General features: G+C 37.7%; 1 protein-coding gene across 2 annotated transcripts in view; it reads right to left on the bottom strand.

The window, feature by feature from the left end:
• Positions 1-19,686, bottom strand: part of cntfr (ciliary neurotrophic factor receptor) — a 233,352-nt gene that overhangs the window by 81,634 nt on the left and 132,032 nt on the right. The gene's annotated exons all lie outside the window — the stretch shown is intronic.

Raw genomic sequence — 19,686 nt, 5'->3', positions numbered from 1 at the left:
GGATTACATGTGTGTGCATAAGAAGAACATATAAGCTCTATGGACTTCCAGTTCTGATTCAAACTTATTACAGGAAACAAGGCTGAAAATAATCGGGTACATCTGATGTTACAACCAAAATATACATTAATTAGGATTTGACAGACCAGTACAAAGTAGCACATAATTGTAAAGAGGAATGAAAAATACATATGCTTTGCAAAATGTTTAAATTGAGATGTGTATTATGCATTTATCCCCCACTACACCAATTTTGGCTGCAAGTACAGCTGCAAGTCATTTGATATTTGTCTCTATCAGCTTTGTACATCTAGACACCCGGACACTGGTTCACTTTTTTGGGGGCAAAATAACTCAAGTCCCCTCAAATTAGATGGACAGAGTTTATAAATATAGTTTATCAATTTCTCTGTCAACTCTAAGCAGTTTTCCTGTGAATGACGAAAAAAAAAAAATCTCTAAAGCATGATACATTTTGCATGTAGGCTAAAAAGTTTAATGCTGATCTCACCCAGCATTCTCTTCTACATGTTTGCTGTATCACTAATGCAACTGGTGACCAACTGGATTTTCAGTTTTAATATAAATAAAATCTAAGTAAAAGGTGTTAAAGCCCTGCTTGTATTAGGAAAAAAAATATATGGAAAAGTCAAAAGGTGTGAACACTTTTGCAAGGATGTGTATTTATATTTACTATGTCTATACTGACTTACCTTCAGGGTATCATTTTGTTTTCTGTAAGAGAGTGTATATCCATCTCCCTGGGAGTGTTACATGTCTAATTGCTGTACACTTTAATAATTTACACTTACGGGTCTCTTATGCCCATCATTAAGAAATGGAGCAGTCATTCCCAGTCGCATGTCTGGCTGTGTGGAGATGTGTGTGTGTGGGTGTGTGTGTGTGGGTGTGTGCGTGTGCGTGCGTGTGTGTGCACATGCCGTTATGTCTGTGTCTGTGCACGCTGGGTCGGGTGAGCTCATACATTCTTGATAAAGTGTCTAAGTGTGTGCATACAATTAGGGAAGTTTGCTAATGTACGTTGTAGGGTTTGTGCAAGCATGAGCTAATCAGCGCACACGTCTGTGTTTATACATGTTTGTGTACATGCCTGGCTCTGGCGTATGCGTGTTCTGCACCTTCTCTAGCCATTAAGGTGAGTGTGCATTATTCATTGTGGCCTGACAAGATCATTATCAACAGGATGAGCAGGAGGAAATGAAGGGCTGAAGGAGGAACTGAAGAGTGTTTGCTCCTTCAGATAAAAGTCACAACATTTCACCTTTCATCACCAATTACAGCCTAATCAAACTTTTTTTTTGGCCTAACTCTTATTTAATCTAACTACCTGAACACAAACAGTATTTGAACTCATCTTAGATGATTATTTCCATCTTTGAAAAGATGGAAATAATTGCACACAATATATTGGATGTTGAACATTGAGCATGTTCTATAAAACCACAGTCATTTGTGCCCATTATTCATTTTCATTTGCTTTGGTATTTCAAAACATTACCTTCAAGACTTGACTCATATTGTGGTAATGAATTGCACACCCAGAACAACAGTGCAATGTTATCATTAATTTCTGTATTCATTTCCCAAAAGTGTTTTCACACTGTCCACTATCTCTCCCTTCTTTGTAAGTCAGTAATATGAAATACCATTTGGGAAATCTGCCTGAAGCAAAAGTGAAAGAGGTTAATTATTTCTTAATGAGCTTTAGAATGATAATACAACAGGGCTGCATGGGAGAGGCAGTGTTTCTTCAAATCAATGTTTTCAGATTAAAAACCACTTGAAAGATGACATGGACAAACTCAGGAGAATAGAGACAAAATTTAGATTTGTTGCAGAAAATGGAAAAGATGAAGTGGAAATCGAGACAGACATGCATTGTTATTATTAAGCCTAAAGACAACAAATACAATTAGTGTTTCATTCCGAATGCCAAACGTCCATGTTGCGATTTGCAAAAAAAAAAGATCTCTGCGAATTCGTAGGATTATACTGGGTAAAGATCTGCTGTCATCACAACGCTGGCTGTCAAAGAAACAACTCGGGCGTAAACATGCTGAGTGATGGCTGCTTTTCTATCAACAAAATCCTTTTAGAGAGGACACTTAATCCACTTCCTGGATGTGGAAAAAGAAGAGCTTTATTCCAGCGTTTCTTTCTATGCACATTCATTGTGTACCACCTGACAAAAGGAAAATCAGCACACACACACAAACACACACAGGCAAAATTTTAGTGACTTTTTTTTTGAAGAGGCATGGGAGATTCTTGTAGTCTGCTAAAATGGAGTGCATATATCAGTTTTACAGAATTGACACAAAAAAAAAAAGAAAAACATCCTAAATGATGTAGAAAGCAGAAGTTACTCTTACTGGTGCTAAAAAATTGATATATTTATTATTTAACTTATAGTCATGTTATCTGTCACACTCATTTCTGCTCATGTAGATTGTGATCTACATGACTTTCATCAAAACATAGAATAATCACCTGCTAAATAAACAGTGGTGCCTTTTTTAAAGTTCAAAGCTCAGAGTACCTTCTGGATGTTTTGCACAACAAGCTGATAGAACATGATTAGTTGGGCTTGTCCTGCTTTTCCACGGCAAAATATTTCCCAGCATTCAGTTTGTCATTTTTATTACCAAGTAAACACTGTAGTTGCCATTTTTCAGCCAGCAAACCCCTCAATGTTCCCCAACTGTTATATGACGCTTTCTAGAACCAGAGGAAACTGAACAATCTGGAACTTTCCATGCCTCCTCATTAAAGAATGGGTGTCCTGTTCTAGGCCTCAAGGGTCTGTGTCCTGCCAACTTTAAATGTGTTTCTGCTCCAACACAACTTATTTAAATGGTCTGACTATATCAGCAGCATGTCAAAGTTCGGCAGAGGCCTGCTAATGAACCGTCATTTGATTCAGGTGTGTTGAACCTTGGGAAGACCGATAACATGAAGGGTATTAGCCCTTGTGGACTGACTTTGGACACTACTGCATTAGAGATTTTCTAGTGAAGAAATTGGATAATGAAACATTTTGTGGTTTTAAAATGGCAACTTTTTTTTTCTTTTAAATCTCGTAATAACTTAAGACTGGTACCTTCCCATGCCAGTTTATAAGTGAGAAAATAGCATTTTAAAGAGTATGCAAATTTCCCTTATTAAAAAAAGTTTCCCTCTCCTGAGATATGTTTTTATATGCAACTTTCTGATGAAGGTAATTTGGATTGTACACAGTCTTTCTTTTTTCTCCAGTTTTATTGTTAACACAAGTTTGATTTATACAGTTAATTTCAAGGTTAGCTGTCTTTAATTGAGTTTCACAGTAACAAGGTTGATCAACTTTAAAAGAATTCTTTTAAAAACTGAAAAATTTAAGAATAAGAAGTAAATCTGAGCTGGAAAGGTTCCAGGATTTGATTTCATGAATATTGTAAAAAGGGTGAGCTTCATAAGGCAGGATTTAAATTGATAATTTTTATGAGCTTCGAATGTTTAGTGGAAAATTACAAGTATAACATCTATAAAACACACATGTTAAGGCAGAAATGTCGGCATGTTTATAAGGATGTTAATGGACTACACCTAGTACTTGTTTTAGCCTCATTAACTCCCGCACCAGTGGATATTCTGAGGTTATGAAGATGTCCAGTTTGCCTTATTAGTGCCTTTGAGCTTGTCTGCATTGCTGAGTCTGGTGTTTCTAATATTCCTTATGACAATACCCAGTAGATATTCAACAGAGCTATCGGTCAGCTTGACAAAATGTCCTCTAAAATATCCTTGTAGACGACCATGATGACTCAGACTTCATAAAATACAGCAGATAATTCAGCTCTCCAAATCATCACTGGTTATGGGAACTTCACTCAAATTCTGTCAATTTATGCCCAATGAACTTTCATTGGGCATAAATGAAAGTTATGCCCAATGACTCAAACAGTTAGCTCGCATAGGTGCGAGCTAACTGTTTGAGGATGATTTTTGACTGTTTAGCAGCGGTACCATATTTTCTTTTTATTTGTATAATTCAAATGGCTATGTTCCATAACCCTCAAAAGGCTATTGTTTACCTGTTGCTCTACCCTTATGTTCTACTATACTTTTCAACTATTTTTATTAAAAAAAAAACTATTATTTGGACCTATGTATTCCTAAACCTTTGTGATAAACTGCAGGTTCAGTTGTAAATAGCTGTAAACCAACAAAAAACAACAGAAACAATTCTGGATATACCTGTAATCATTTGCTTAAAATCATTATCCATGTGAAACAAAAAGTACAAATATTCTTAAACAGTATTGTCACACACACATCTACGTTGAGGTTACAATGATATTTAAGAGAACAGGCGTGAGAAACAGAATCACAGGCTAAAAAGAGAATAATGCAACGTAAATACACAGCTCCAACTTAGAGTAAAGATATGAAATTCTAAAATAAAATAAATCCCACAACCTTTTTTTTTGTTTTACAACTAGTACGATGTCAAAACTGTCATAATTACTAGAACTCTCCAACAGATAATTAGATTTGCGCCGAGTGTGTTTACTATGAGGGGCCGTTTAGGACAAAATTTACGTTTCGTCTCTCACACACTACCAAAAACTCTCGCATACTCCAAAAAAATAGCCTCGCATACTCAAAAAAATTACGTTTTGTCTCTCACACACTACCAAAAACTCTCGCATACTCCAAAAAAATAGCCTCGCATACTCAAAAAAATTACGTTTTGTCTCTCACACACTACCAAAAACTCTCCCATACTCCAAAAAAGTAGCCACGCACACTCAAAAAAATTACGTTTCGTCTCTCACACACTACCAAAAACTCTCGCACACTCAAAAAAATTACGTTTTGTCTCTCACACACTACCAAAAACTCTCGCATACTCCAAAAAAATAGCCACGCACACACAAACGTTAACTTTCTCGCTCACATACACCAGTACCAGCTCGCTCACATACACTACCAGCTCGCGCACATACACACAAACGTTAACTTTCTCGCTCACATACACTACTAACAGCTCGCACATTCACAAACGTTCACTGTCTCGCACACATACACTAACAGCTCGCACATTCACAAACGTTAACTGTCTCGCACACATACACTAACAGCTCGCACATTCACAAACGTTAACTGTCTCGCTCACATACACTACTAACAGCTCGCACATTCACAAACGTTAACTGTCTCGCTCACATACACTACTAACAGCTCGCACATTCACAAACGTTAACTGTCTCGCACACATACACTACTAACAGCTCGCACATTCACAAACGTTAACTGTCTCGCTCACATACACTACTAACAGCTCGCACATTCACAAACGTTAACTGTCTCGCTCACATACACTACTAACAGCTCGCACATTCACAAACGTTAACTGTCTCGCACACATACACTAACAGCTCGCACATTCACAAACGTTAACTGTCTCGCACACATACACTAACAGCTCGCACATTCACAAACGTTAACTGTCTCGCACACATACACTACTAACAGCTCGCGCACACACACACACAGACGTTTATCTCTCACATACACAAGACTAAAGTTGAACACACAGTACTAAGACTCGTTTTTTGAATGTGTGAGAGCGAAACTCTTTTTAAATGTGTGAGAGCGAGACTTTTTTTGAATGTGTGAGAGTTGTCACGGAAGAGGCGGGGCATAATTTTTGGATCAAACTGCGCATGCGTAGATCCTAAACTATAATTTTCCATTTTTGACTCACTGTATGTTGTATTACTTAGTATATTTGTGTTTTTAAATATATATAAATATATTGAAACTATCTTTCAATAGCTACCTTATATTAAACTATGTTAAGGACAAATGTCAAACATAGTGCAAATATTTTGAAAACAAAGTAAAAGATCTTGCAGGTATATTAATCTCCTTCCTCCTTCATCAGAAATGAAAAATTATAAATGCACACTATGTGTTGGGAACCTGTGTTTGTTGACTGACTTTTATTTGTCAGGCTTACGAGACAAAAGCTGAAAAAAGATCGATTTTCTTCGCTTTCAAAATAACACAAAACAGCGAAAAAAGACCTCCACACCGGACCTCGTTTATTTATGTATGTATTTTTATTTTGATAGCTGCCGATTAAACTGAAAGTTACACATTGATATGATCATATGAGTAGTTTTTACCGAGAAATCGATCAGAAGCGCCATGAAAATGGTCAGATTCACCGGATCCACGTCTCTGGCTGCAATGCGCGCTCCCGTCACAGGGGGAACAGATTTTCACGGGGGAACAGAATTTCTCACAAGACCTCTTAATAATTCCTGTAATGCTGGCACCCAGTGGACAGATTGTACTACAGCAATTTTGCTATTTTTAATCAATCAATCAAATTCATTTATTTCTATAGCACATTTAATCTACAAGAAAATTAAACGTTCTATATATATTTAAAATATATATATATATATTTAAAATATATATAGCAATATACTAAGTAATACAACATACAGTGAGTCAAAAATGGAAAATTATAGTTTAGGATCTACGCATGCGCAGTTTGATCCAAAAATTATGCCCCGCCTCTTCCGTGACAACTCTCACACATTCAAAAAAAGTCTCGCTCTCACACATTCAAAAAGAGTTTCGCTCTCACACATTCAAAAAACGAGTCTTAGTACTGTGTGTTCAACTTTAGTCTTGTGTATGTGAGAGATAAACGTCTGTGTGTGTGTGTGTGCGAGCTGGTAGCAGTGTATGTGAGCGAGACAGTTAACGTTTGTGAATGTGCGAGCTGTTAGTGTATGTGTGCGAGACAGTTAACGTTTGTGAATGTGCGAGCTGTTAGTAGTGTATGTGTGCGAGACAGTTAACGTTTGTGAATGTGCGAGCTGTTAGTAGTGTATGTGTGCGAGACAGTTAACGTTTGTGAATGTGCGAGCTGTTAGTAGTGTATGTGTGCGAGACAGTTAACGTTTGTGAATGTGCGAGCTGTTAGTAGTGTATGTGAGCGAGACAGTTAACGTTTGTGAATGTGCGAGCTGTTAGTGTATGTGTGCGAGACAGTTAACGTTTGTGAATGTGCGAGCTGTTAGTAGTGTATGTGTGCGAGACAGTTAACGTTTGTGAATGTGCGAGCTGTTAGTGTATGTGTGCGAGACAGTTAACGTTTGTGAATGTGCGAGCTGTTAGTAGTGTATGTGTGCGAGACAGTTAACGTTTGTGAATGTGCGAGCTGTTAGTAGTGTATGTGTGCGAGACAGTTAACGTTTGTGAATGTGCGAGCTGTTAGTGTATGTGTGCGAGACAGTTAACGTTTGTGAATGTGCGAGCTGTTAGTAGTGTATGTGTGCGAGACAGTTAACGTTTGTGAATGTGCGAGCTGTTAGTGTATGTGTGCGAGACAGTTAACGTTTGTGAATGTGCGAGCTGTTAGTAGTGTATGTGTGCGAGAAAGTTAACGTTTGTGTGTGTGTGACATTTTAGTATTTTTTTTAGTGTGCGTGGCTATTTTTTTGGAGTGTGCGAGAGTTTCTGGTAGTGTGTGAGAGACGAAACGTAATTTTTTGGAGTATGCGAGGCAACTTTTTTGGAGTGTGCGAGAGTTTCTGGTAGTGTGTGAGAGACAAAACGTAATTTTTTTGAGTATGCGAGGCTACTTTTTTTGAGTGTGCGAGAGTTTCTGGTAGTGTGTGAGAGACAAAACGTAATTTTTGGAGTGTGCGAGAGTTTCTGGTAGTGTGTGAGAGACGAAACGTAATTTTTTTGAGTATGCGAGGCAACTTTTTTGGAGTATGCGAGAGTTTCTGGTAGTGTGTGAGAGACGAAACGTAATTTTTTTGAGTATGCGAGGCAACTTTTTTGGAGTATGCGAGAGTTTCTGGTAGTGTGTGAGAGACGAAACGTAATTTTTTTGAGTGTGCGAGGCAACTTTTTTTGAGTATGCGAGACTTTTTGGTAGTGTGTGAGAGACAAAACGTAAATTTTGTCCTAAACGGCCCCTCATATATATAGGTGCGAGCTAACTGTTTGAAGCAAAGCTTTTACAAATAACTGAGATTTTACCGGTTACACACACACACACACACACACACACACACACACACACCATGCACACACACTTTCAGAGCACCGAGTCGGCTCACATTCCTGTCCGGCCAAGACCAACATCCCTGTGTTTTTCCACAATACGAGTGGCTCATTCGACACAGGAGCTTGTGTGTGTGCGAAACTCCTTTCATCCACCCACCGCAACATGTGTGCATGGGTCCGTCTGAGGACGCTTCTGGTGGTGGTGTTTGAGTGTCTGCAAGTCCAGGAGGCAGTGTTTGTTTATCCAAAACACAAGATGTCTCAGTCCCTATATGCAATTCTGTGAAACTCTGAAATCTGTCTTGTTTTATTTTTTCAGAGATTTTCTGTTCAGTATATTCTGAGTCTCACAGTGGAAAGAAATTATCTCATATATCCACAGTCCAGGCTCAGAGCTGCCTTCGCTCCAGACCAGCATCCTCGAAAACTCCGTTAGAGCAGCAATTGTCGAGATATCAGCTGATTTTATTATTATTATTATTATTATTATTATTATTATTATTATTATTATTATTATTATTATTATTATTATTATTATTATTATTTAATGAGGGAAAGCTTAGTTTAATAAATCTACAACTTTGAGCAATTATTTCAAGAATGCATCTAGGTAGAAAAGGGAACAGTGACAGAGAAGATATTTAAGATTTATAAAAATTGTAAGAATTCAATTAGCTAACCATAAGCTGGTACCAAGTGTAAAGTTGGAATTTGCATTGACTTCTTATTGTTACTAAACTTCATAACTTTAACAATTTTTGCACCTCTTATGGTTAAACCTAAATTAGATAATCACCGTTACCACATATTACATTTTACGTCTTTGCCGCTCAATATCAAAAGTAAATTTAACTGGGATAGAAAACAAATATAAAAGATGATGCCCTCAAATTCAAGTCCTGTCAAGAAGTATATGCGAAACATAATGCTTTAACTAAAACATTTTGAGTAATGAATGCTTACAATTTTTAAGTTAGACTTTTTCCATCTACTGTTAACTAAAAACTGAATGTTTTTTATGTTCTTCTTTTGTGTTTCACAGCAGTTCCCATTTCCCTCTAGGAATTTAGTCAGGATAATATACGCCTTGCTCAGGAGTGAAAACGGCAGAATATTTTCCTCTCTCTTATTTTTCATAGAGGCACAAGCAGAGTTCATTTTTGAAGCACATGTAGGAGGCATATCAGGCTGCCTGTATGTTATTATCGGTTTAATAAGTCAGGGAGTGAGTGAGGACCAATCTCCTTCAGCAGACCAGATTAGTTTGGCTGCATCAAATACAAATTGCCCCAGTAGACTAAATAGAGAAGGCATTTTTATCATGAAGCATGAAATAATCTTAGAGCCTAGTCCATTACATACATGCATAGGGACCTATGCAAGAAAATATGATTTATGAATATGCAAGTTGAACATACGAGGCTCCAAAGCATATCTGTTTTTTTGTTTGTAAATACATTTATTTAAAGTCAGTGTATTGTTGCACAGATACCTAATAAAAAATGATTTTTTTTTCTAACTTCAACAAAATATGCAGTAAGTGAAATGAGGAACATTGTTAATATCTTCAAAAAATAGAAATATTTCCATGTGACACATGCCATTTGTCATGATTAATTGCCCAGGGCTGTGGCAGAATATGAAAGTAATAACGATAAATGGCATTCTGTTTTTGATTATTTCTGCTTGTCATGAAAATGTCTAAAAGTAATGAGGAAAATGTCAGACATGCATCAGGGGTTTACATTATATTTTTAGCTTCATTTCTGTGGCTTTTATATCTTATTTATGTGTGTGAGTGGTAGTTTGCGTCTAAACAGTGGCATAACCACTGAACTATAAAGTCAATAAACAGAGAGGCTTTCAGGTAGAAAACACAAATGCATTCCACATTCTACACTCATTGACAACACTGGTGGCTGAAAGAATAAAACAAAAAAACTATATTAGCATAGCAAAATCTGACACTGACAATTTTAGTCCTTTAATTGGACTTTCAATAAATATATTAAGAAATACTAGAAATTTAAAAAAGTTACTGGTTCAACTATTATTGTCAACCAGAACAATCCCTATAATATAAATATAAATGATTGCCCCTAGACACAAGATAAACTTTATTCTGTTTTCAACGTAGTCTAGAGACCGGAATGACAACCTGAACTATCAGCAGATTTTGCACAGTCTCCAGTGCAAAATCTGGAGAGATTGTTCAAAAAGGAATGGTCAAAGATCCCTCTCCCTGTTTGCTTTAAACTTATGAAATGTCATTGGGGAAGACTAAATGCTATCCTATTGGTCAAGATGGCATTGTACAAATTATGCATGGCAAGAGTGCAAATGAGCTTGGCTAACAAGAATCATTCAATCCAGTCCCCTTTGCTGCTTTCTTCAGCAGGGGGACATTTAAATGCTCATAAGCTGAATATAATAGCTCTATGTACTCTGCTATATATACACACACACACACACAGTTTGCTTAGAAAAAGTAAAAGGGAGGTATTGCTCAGATTGGTTGCCTTCTGACCAAGCTGTGTATTTGTGTAGATGGCTTCAGGACCACAAGGGAGGAGGGAAAGAAGCTTTTTTTTTTTTCTCAAACATTTTTTAAATTAGATTTTGTTGTGCACTTGTTTTTCACTACCGAGGTGCAAATAAGGATTGAGGGCAATTAAAAGCCGTTATGAAGTATGAACAGTCAGTAAAAAAAGAAATGCTCCAGTTGAAAGCATTTTGTTTCACTCAAAAGTTCCTGAGTTCTTGTTGTATATTTCTCTTCCAAAACAATCTTTATTTCTAAATGAATCGGACTAAAGAAAATGTGATATGCATGTGGCTAAACAGAAGTGTACATTTGCACACGTCTCAAACATATCTGACATGTGGATCTTTTTTGCAGACATATCCACATAAACATTCACAGAGTGACCATGTTTTCATATCTGACCATTCACAGTTGTTTGACGTCAGAGAACAAAACTGCTCAACCTCACCGCTGGACACTGAGCCAGAGGGAATAGTTTCTGGTCAAAGTCTCCCCCCCGCCCCCTCTATCTTTCTCTCTCCAGTACACACAGATACACATGGGGATTGTAAAGGGCAGAGGCAAAGCAGAAATTTCTTTCTCACTGGGCACTAATCAAGAGGGCATAGACCTTCACCTTCTTGGCAGATGTACAAAACAAAATGGCAACCAAGAGAAACCTTACAGGGAAAAGCACTACAGCACCATGTATGCCATGCAGTTATATGTGCTAGTTAATTGGCAAAAGAGAGAGATAGAGAGAGGTCAATTGTGACAGAGCAAATAAAGAAAGATGTAAAAACATCAAAGGGTGACTGACTGTAAGGAGTGTGCTGACAAAACGGCGATGTTAGCAAAATGGAGCAGAATACCAAAATGTTTTGAGCAGCAGTGCCAATTACCAGATATACTTCATGTCTTTTTTTTCCCGTCTGCAGAACATTTGAGTGAACTGAAGCTGGAGAAGTAAAAATTTAATTGGATTGGGAGGAAATATTTTGGAAGACTAGAAGTGATGCTCAAGCAGCAAAAGTTTGCTCCAATTAGTTAAAATTCCCTCAAAAAAACAAAAAAAAGTTTCAATTTTGTCACAGAAATGTGTTGATTTTAGGTTGACCAATTCTCAACTTCAGTTTTATCACTCAACAATGCCACACAGCAGATGCTACACCTTGCTATAATTTGTGAAAGCATTTCGAGCTTCCCCACACTTTATCTAAAACTATAAGTTTCAGTGTATTCTGTTTATATTAGCTGATAGACCAACACAAAGTAGCGCATCTTTAAGAACCAAAAAGACATGGGAACAAAGATTTAAAATCTCTTAATCTCTTAAAAGTGGTCAGTAGACGTGCACTTCATTTTGCCTCACCCCAAAATAAAATAAAAACATTTACGTGTAAGGATTTAGCTTATACCGAAACACAACTAAGAACTTGTAGAATGACTCGATGCTCACATAGCTCACATACATTAAATCTTACTGAGTTATGTTGAATGTAAATGCACAATAAACATGCATAATTTTCCTTATTCGTTAGTTTTAACAGAAACGTCTAATAAAAACAATATTTGGTTGTAACATGACTAAAGGGGAAACGGCTCTAGGGGCTTGAGTATTTCTGCAAAACACTATAATCCATATTGTTTTTGGCCGACAACATGCACCACCTGTGCGGTGCATTTTCTCATCACTCTGCATACTCTCTCACTTTTGGAAAAAAAAAAAAAATCCTCATAAGGATCCTGGAGCCTTCTTTCTGCCTGCACCATTTCCTGTGTTAGGCTGCAGTTCTTCAAACTAAGCCCCCCTGTCTGTTGCAAAGCTTAACTCAACTTCACTTCTACCTCCACTTCAACTTCTTCCCAGCTAGACTTTTTCTTGACTCAGCTGACTTGATCATATCTCTGTTCGCAACTTCTCCTTCATACATTTTAAAGCTTACAGTGTTCTATCCTGTCGAACCTGTCTAAGTTTCTGAAAGAGAGAGAGAGAGAGAAAGTGAAGCTTGACAATCTATGTGGCTATCTGACAATCTCCCTCTCTTCAAACTTACTACAATGTATTCCATTCTCAGTATTTATTCCTAAGGTGGACATATTAGCAACATGGATAATATTTAAATTTACACAGAATCTAATATGATTATTTTACAGCTACAGAAAAGGTATATTTGAGAGTGTCAGGAGCAGTCAAAAAAACTACTTTGACAAAAATGACAAGAAAAGAAGAGAGTAATAGGTTGGATGTGACAAACTGGGGGGTGCTGTAAGAGGATTAGCAGATGAAAACGAGAGAATTGAATGAGATGCACTCCGAATCGTACAGGCGGAAATTTAAGATACGAGACCTGTGCTGACGGATGTGCAGCAGGAAATGATACGAGATGAATAAGTGTGATAAATAAGAAGAGAAGATTTGGACTGAGGTAAAATAATGTAATGTGTAGATTTGAATATCCGACTTCAGTCTTCTTGAGAAACATTAGCAAAACTGCAAAATGTTTCAAATGGTATTTTTCCCCTTCAGTTCGACTTTGCAGAAGATGAAGCCTAATCTGACTCCGAGTCAAGATGCATAAACAACTTGAACTCGGGGCATCCCTGATGCTGCTAATGATTTTTTTTTCCCGCCTCAACGTCTCCTTTGGACAAAATAGCATTGAGAAAAAATGAAGGGATAAACAGTCTGCCTCTCCAGATTAAAGGCGATACCCAGCATATATACATAGAAAAACACACAAACACATTCTTCTGCTCATATGTATTCCAGTTCATTTTGTAGCTCCACACTGAGTTTCTAAACCAGGCCCATTTCCCCAATTGTTATGGTTGTCTGTTACAATAAAATGATGAGCGTTGCTGCTGTCTTGCAAGCAGAGCAGGAAATGGAGAAGAGGAAATTTAGAATATAGAGCAGAACAAAAAAAAAGAGTGAACTGGAAAATAAGGAGAGAACTGGGAAACAATGTGGGCAGGGATAAGTAGATTTTTTTTTTTTTTTCGAGGGGGCGGGGGGCAGACTGAGCCTAAGGACAAACATGGCAAGATGTTATTGTCCCTGCCTATGTAACCCACATGCCTCATATGCAGCCACAACACATAGTCGACTTAAATAAATATCCAAACAAATCTGAATTTAGATGCAAACACAAAAAAAACATATCTTTTTGCCATTTTGCTCTTTGCGAAGTATTTTTGGAGCCTGACAAGTTGATGTTCGGAAGTTAACCAAAACCTGTTGCCAACATTTGTTTGAACATTTGCTGCCCTAAAATACAAGTGGAAATGCATCAAGTTTCATACTTTTCTGCTATTAGAAATGTTTACAAACAATTGGCTTCATGAAATTTGCGGTGGGAAACTGTTGGTAAAAAGTAGAAAACTTTAATGGGATTCCTGTCTACAGTAGGTGTGCTGCTAACTGACGGCTCAGTTTAATGGGATTCCCTGGTTTTGGTTTCTAACCGCAGCTGACTGATTCCTTTGTTCAGTGGGTCTTCATGCTCTAGGTATCTATCCATCTAATTCTCTGTGTTTTACAAGGGCTGCACCATTCAAGAAAAAATACATAAAGTGGTTGACTACTCCAAAGGCAGTAATAACTGCAGTTCACCCATATTTTCATCACTTTTTCTTTCCCATGATCATGGTCACTAATATCTATGTCTGCAAAAATAAAACAAAAAGATCAAGCATTAATTAGATCAAGTAATTTCTCAACTTCATGCTTTTATGTCCATCTAGAATGGATGCACTGGATTTGACACTGTAAGACAATATTTATCCATCAAGATTTTTTTTTTAATCTACAGCTGCTTCAGTTGTCCGAAACACAAATCAATTAGCAAAGATTGATAAAGATACAATTGTAGTTCTAAGTGTTTGCAAGTTCTCTATAAGTTATATTTACCAGTAATGATTAGACACTGGAGCAAGAAAGAGGAGTAATTAACCAAAAAGCTCAATAGTTCCACCAGTGACCTTACACGCAGGGCCAAATACTCCCCAGTTTAAAGAGGAAGTCCCAGCAGAGCTGCATTAGTTCCTCCTCCTCCATCGTGATCTGTCTGCAAAGAGACAATTCCATTACCCCGCAATGTAGCGCAGATCCCCAGAGTGAATGGGTGTGTGTGCAGGGATTACGCCAAAACAAGCTGCCCAGGAAAAGGAAACGGACACTAATTGGTGTGCATGTGCATGTATGAGCGCATATCAATTTAACAAGATAACTCACTCCTCCTCCTTTCAGTACATAATTTATTGCCATTTTACGTTTGTCCAGATGTTCCTACATGCTGGTTAACATACAACCTAAAAACCTGACTTGGTTACACTAATTTTGTCTTGAGGAAAAGGCCAGAATTTCAGCAAGATGTCATGAGAAACTTGTGGAAGGAAACCTGAAATTTGTTCAACCCAAGTCATATGATTCAAATCCATTCCTACTAAATGCAGAAGAAATGTATGCAGACTTCTGATTTTGAAGAACATTAATAATTAAATATCTAACTTATTATTTCTGTCATTACTGAGGAGTTTAGAAAATAGAGATACTTTTGATAATTCTTACTGGCCTCAAACAGAGCGTTGGTCTGATCCAACTTCAGACAGTGAGAAATAAGGTATATGTTTCTTTTTGTTAAATGTAAGCACATTTCTGGTTTCAACTGTATCTTTAGAATTAGATACACTTTAGAGCCTCATGTGGAACTAAAATAGTCAGCAGAAACCTCCAATGAATAAATCTGCTGCTCTCTGTCAGTTGCCTCTCTCTAAGCGCCTTTTTAAGTTGAAACAAGGATGATGCTGCTACTTATAGAAATGGTTTGGATAAGCCTATTTTTTCACATTCCTTACTTTAAGATAAAAAAAAATAAGGATAAGGAAAGGAAATTCCCCATCTTCCATCAGCTGGCATGCTGAGTGACTGAGTAGCAGAATAACAATCAACGAGGTGTTAGACTTTGCAAGATTTGTCATGCCTGGAGGGGGATGGAGGGTTATGACAATTTCACTGCTAAATGCCAGATCACAGGATTTGTGAAATGATGGCTTCCATGACGGAGGAGGTGACTCCTTTAACCCCATATATTTTTGTCCATGCAGTTCAATTTACTGTGCAAGGCTGTTGGATTCTCAGAGATTTACAAAGTCAAATTCAGAAGAAATAACATTTTCTCAAACTTGCATGTAAAACCCAAAGATCAATCATCTTGGTGGTTTAAGGCAGGGATGTCACTGGTCCTAAGTTACAGCTCAAGATCCCTGTCAAAGCATGTTTGTGTGATGCAGAGTGAATTGTGTGTCATTCATACATCTATGATCTATGCAGCATTATTTTTGCTGCATTACGTTTATACAAATTTGTCTATTCTGAGGTTCGTTGCTTGTATTGTTGATTCTAAGAATCTAGGTTTTACATTTTGCAAACAAGCTCACAGTGGAAGAAATCGTATCGGCTGCAGCAATTTTCTAGCTGTGTCATGCGACCTGCGCCGCACACTGCGACAATATTTGGCCAGTTTAAGAAAAGTACTATTTATGATGAAGGGAAACAACTTCGTCTGTAACCCAAACAAGTCAAATCGTCAGTCAAAACAAATATGGGAAATTACACACCAGGAGCAGAACTTAGGGTTAGAGAAGATTGTAGGTGCATTTGCATAGCCAGAATTATATTTAAAAACAAAAGGCACTCCTTTAGAAACTGCTGTTGGTTCAAAATATCTCATCTGTTTTTACAGAAATCATAATTCAGCACCTGAAACACCATAGCAAAATTAACGGGGACAGAATCACACTAATGTAAACTATACCGATAGAACCGGGCCTGCTGTTATACTCTATATTAAATAATATTTTTAACGAACTAGGACTTCCTACTCTTAAATGACTTGAATAACTATCAGGACAGAAACATTGCTGCTCTAGTTCCAGCACCAAGGGCAAGTTGCCTCTCATGTCCCCAGCTCATTTTATTTTCAAACTATTTTTTTAAATAACTTCCGAGGATTGAGGAATGCATTACAGGCTTGACTCTGACTCCATATTTCCTGTATCACCACCTCTGGTTTGGGTCTACAGTCCCCTCTGCCCACAATTTAGTAGAATATCTTAGATTTGAACTAGATTATGTTAAAATGCAGTCCAGATATTTTTATAAAACATCCAAGTAGCCTTTTATTTTAGCACCATGTTGCAAGCTAAGAATCTGATACTAACTTCAGCTTCATTTGCTCCTCATGATAAACACTCATATTTTAATCCAGTGCCCCCTGTACTGATTATTCCCACTTGACACACTAAACAACAAGCGACAGACAACTTGTTTAGGACTCAACTGCCTGACAATTTTTTTACTTACATTAATTCTGCCTCCTTTCAAAGTGCTCCGTATGTTTAACCAAATGTGTCATCAAAAATCACCACTCTCTAAAGACCCCACTGATTACCACACACCTTGTGGCCCATGTAGGGTAGTGTATCTATTCACATCCATGCTGCTACGCCATCTGACATTCATGCTTACTGCCGTGTACTTTTTTGAAGCCACTCAAGCTTTGTTTGTATCTAAAGTGTCAGAGAAAATGTAAGCATCCCACGCTTTTACAAAGTGTTGAAATAATGCAAAGAGGAAGGGAAGGAGACATTGCATCGGCACGAGAATTTTCCACAACACACAATTGCTGTCTCCTTGCGCTGACATTTTGTTGACACGGTTCATAAATTCAGCAGGCACACACAGAGAGTTAGCGGATGACGTCATCTGTTGTTAATGTGAACCAGTGTAAACAAAAAACTAACAAATGTGGCCACGAACTGAAGTCGGAGAACAGGAAAAGTGAAGGCAGACAGCACTTGCGGTATCGATCCTTTGTCTGAAATAAGATTTTATCTCAGGATTTCAAAGGAATGAAGAAAAAAAAAAAAACATTGTTGAGATAAACCGAAAAATGAATTAAAAAATAAAACTAGACAGATGGCTTTGTGGTATTCTCCAGATCACACTGCTATCTTTCAGAAACATAACAAGCCCCTGGTGTGAGTTATAAACACTGCATAAAATCAAACTATCATCATGATGGTAATCACAAGAACTGTAGCCTGCCATGACTGCGTGTCACATTCAACCTCTGGAGGTGACACTCAGTGTAATGGAAATGCAGACGCCCTACAGAGATGAATTTGGAGATCAGATGAAGAACAAACAGACTGATAAGAGTTTCTCCAGTATACAGTAACAGGATTAATGTTGCTCCAGTGTGTGTCTTGAACATGTCATAAAATCAGCAACTCTTAACAAGGCAATTAAACCCAATGCCAGGCTAGACCACAAAGGTATTGTTCTCACAGAGTCATAATTGACCCCTGATGAATGGTTACACAATGAAAGTCTGTTTTTCTCTTGCATGCATAGTTTGAGACCACCAAAGTGTCATTATGATGCAGAAACACAACGCCTGGCGAAGGGAAACGCACTCATGCACTGGGCTGCACAGAGACATGTAGTACACATCTGCATTTCAGTCCTTTTTCTCCATCTCCATCCACAAATTTTCTGGACTGTTTATGTATTGCATCATTCACCCTGCTGACACAATCTACCATAACATAAAAGTCTCATTAATTCAGTATTGTTTTAGCATTTGGTAATTCATCATTGCCAATATGATTAACCAAACTGTCACGCTCCCATATAGTCTCATTCATCAAACATTTGCATGGAAATGTTACATTTAACAGCAATACGGCAGTGCAATTTTGATGGGGGGTGGGGTGGTGCTTGGCTTACTATCGACTCTGTTGACAAGCAGATGCAATAACACAGGCAGGATTTACTAATGAAATGAAGTGAGATTATAACTGACCCCGTTTTTCAAAATAATTTCATACTTGTGTTGCTTTAGCTTAATTTACTTCTGTTTGTTTATACTTTAATTACTTTAGCACAAATAGGTGTAGGTGGCAGTCGTTCATTTCCAAAGCCCCTTTGGAGTGACTAGGAAAACATCATAACTAAAGTGGCTTCTCAAAAGAAGAAAAAAAAATAAATCAGTCTTCATCATCAGCTCAAATGTGATTTGTAGAACTGTTCAAGATAACAGAAATAAAAACAACATGGCAATAATTTTTTATCATATTATATGTAGTCCTATCATAGGCTGCACAGTGGCGCAGCTGTTGCCTTGCAGCAAGAAGGTTCTGGGTTCGATTCCCGGCCCCGGTCCTTCTTCATGGAGTTTGCATGTTCTCCCTGTGCATGCGTGGATTTTCTCCGGGTACTCCGGTTTCCTCCCACAGTCCAAAAACATGTCAGGTTAATTGGCCTCTCCAAATTGCCCCTAGGTGTGAGTGTATGCATGTTTGTTTGTCTCTGTGTTGCCCTGCGACAGACTGCCTCTCGCCCGGAACGTTAGCTGGAGATAGGCACCAGCACCCCTCCTGACCCCACTAAGAGAAATATCCCACCAGATCTTCCAAACTGATAGGATTATACATGGATTACATACACTGTAATCTATATGCTTAACATAATGACAGTATTCAGTTTCCATTATGCAACGTACACAATGGAATTCAACCAATGCAAGAATTAAAATATGCTATTCACGCAATGCAGCAGACATGTTTTCAGGGTTTTATTTCTGATTTCCTTATTTTTTTCCCCCACAATGAAGCTTCTATATATGACAAAGACATTTTCAATCCAACCATCCTCAGGGGGGTCCTATCATTCACAAGTCAATCCCACCTCAACAGCATTACTATGCAGAGACTGAGCGTATAAAACCATCCCCATCAAAATAATGGATCTCAAAGGAGGCTGCTGCCATCACACAGGCCATTCAGAAATGCTGTTAAATTGACACTTAAACATCTTTTGTATGACTACTAAAATAGCCAGTCATAACGGCAAAAAGACCAAATGTCATTTTAACAACTAATTATTATAACTTGTCATCTAGTGTAAGGCACAACACTAAGGAATGCCATGACAATTCCTGGTTAATACCAACATAACAAATATGAAAGAGTATTCAAATGTTAAAATGTATTAT

Source organism: Poecilia mexicana, unplaced genomic scaffold, assembly GCF_051168715.1.
Source record: "Poecilia mexicana isolate PSO_F unplaced genomic scaffold, ASM5116871v1 scaffold_12, whole genome shotgun sequence".
NCBI classification, from domain to species: Eukaryota; Metazoa; Chordata; class Actinopteri; order Cyprinodontiformes; family Poeciliidae; genus Poecilia; species Poecilia mexicana.
Note: the sequence above shows the minus strand (reverse complement) of the source record. Positions and strands in the feature narration are given on the sequence as shown.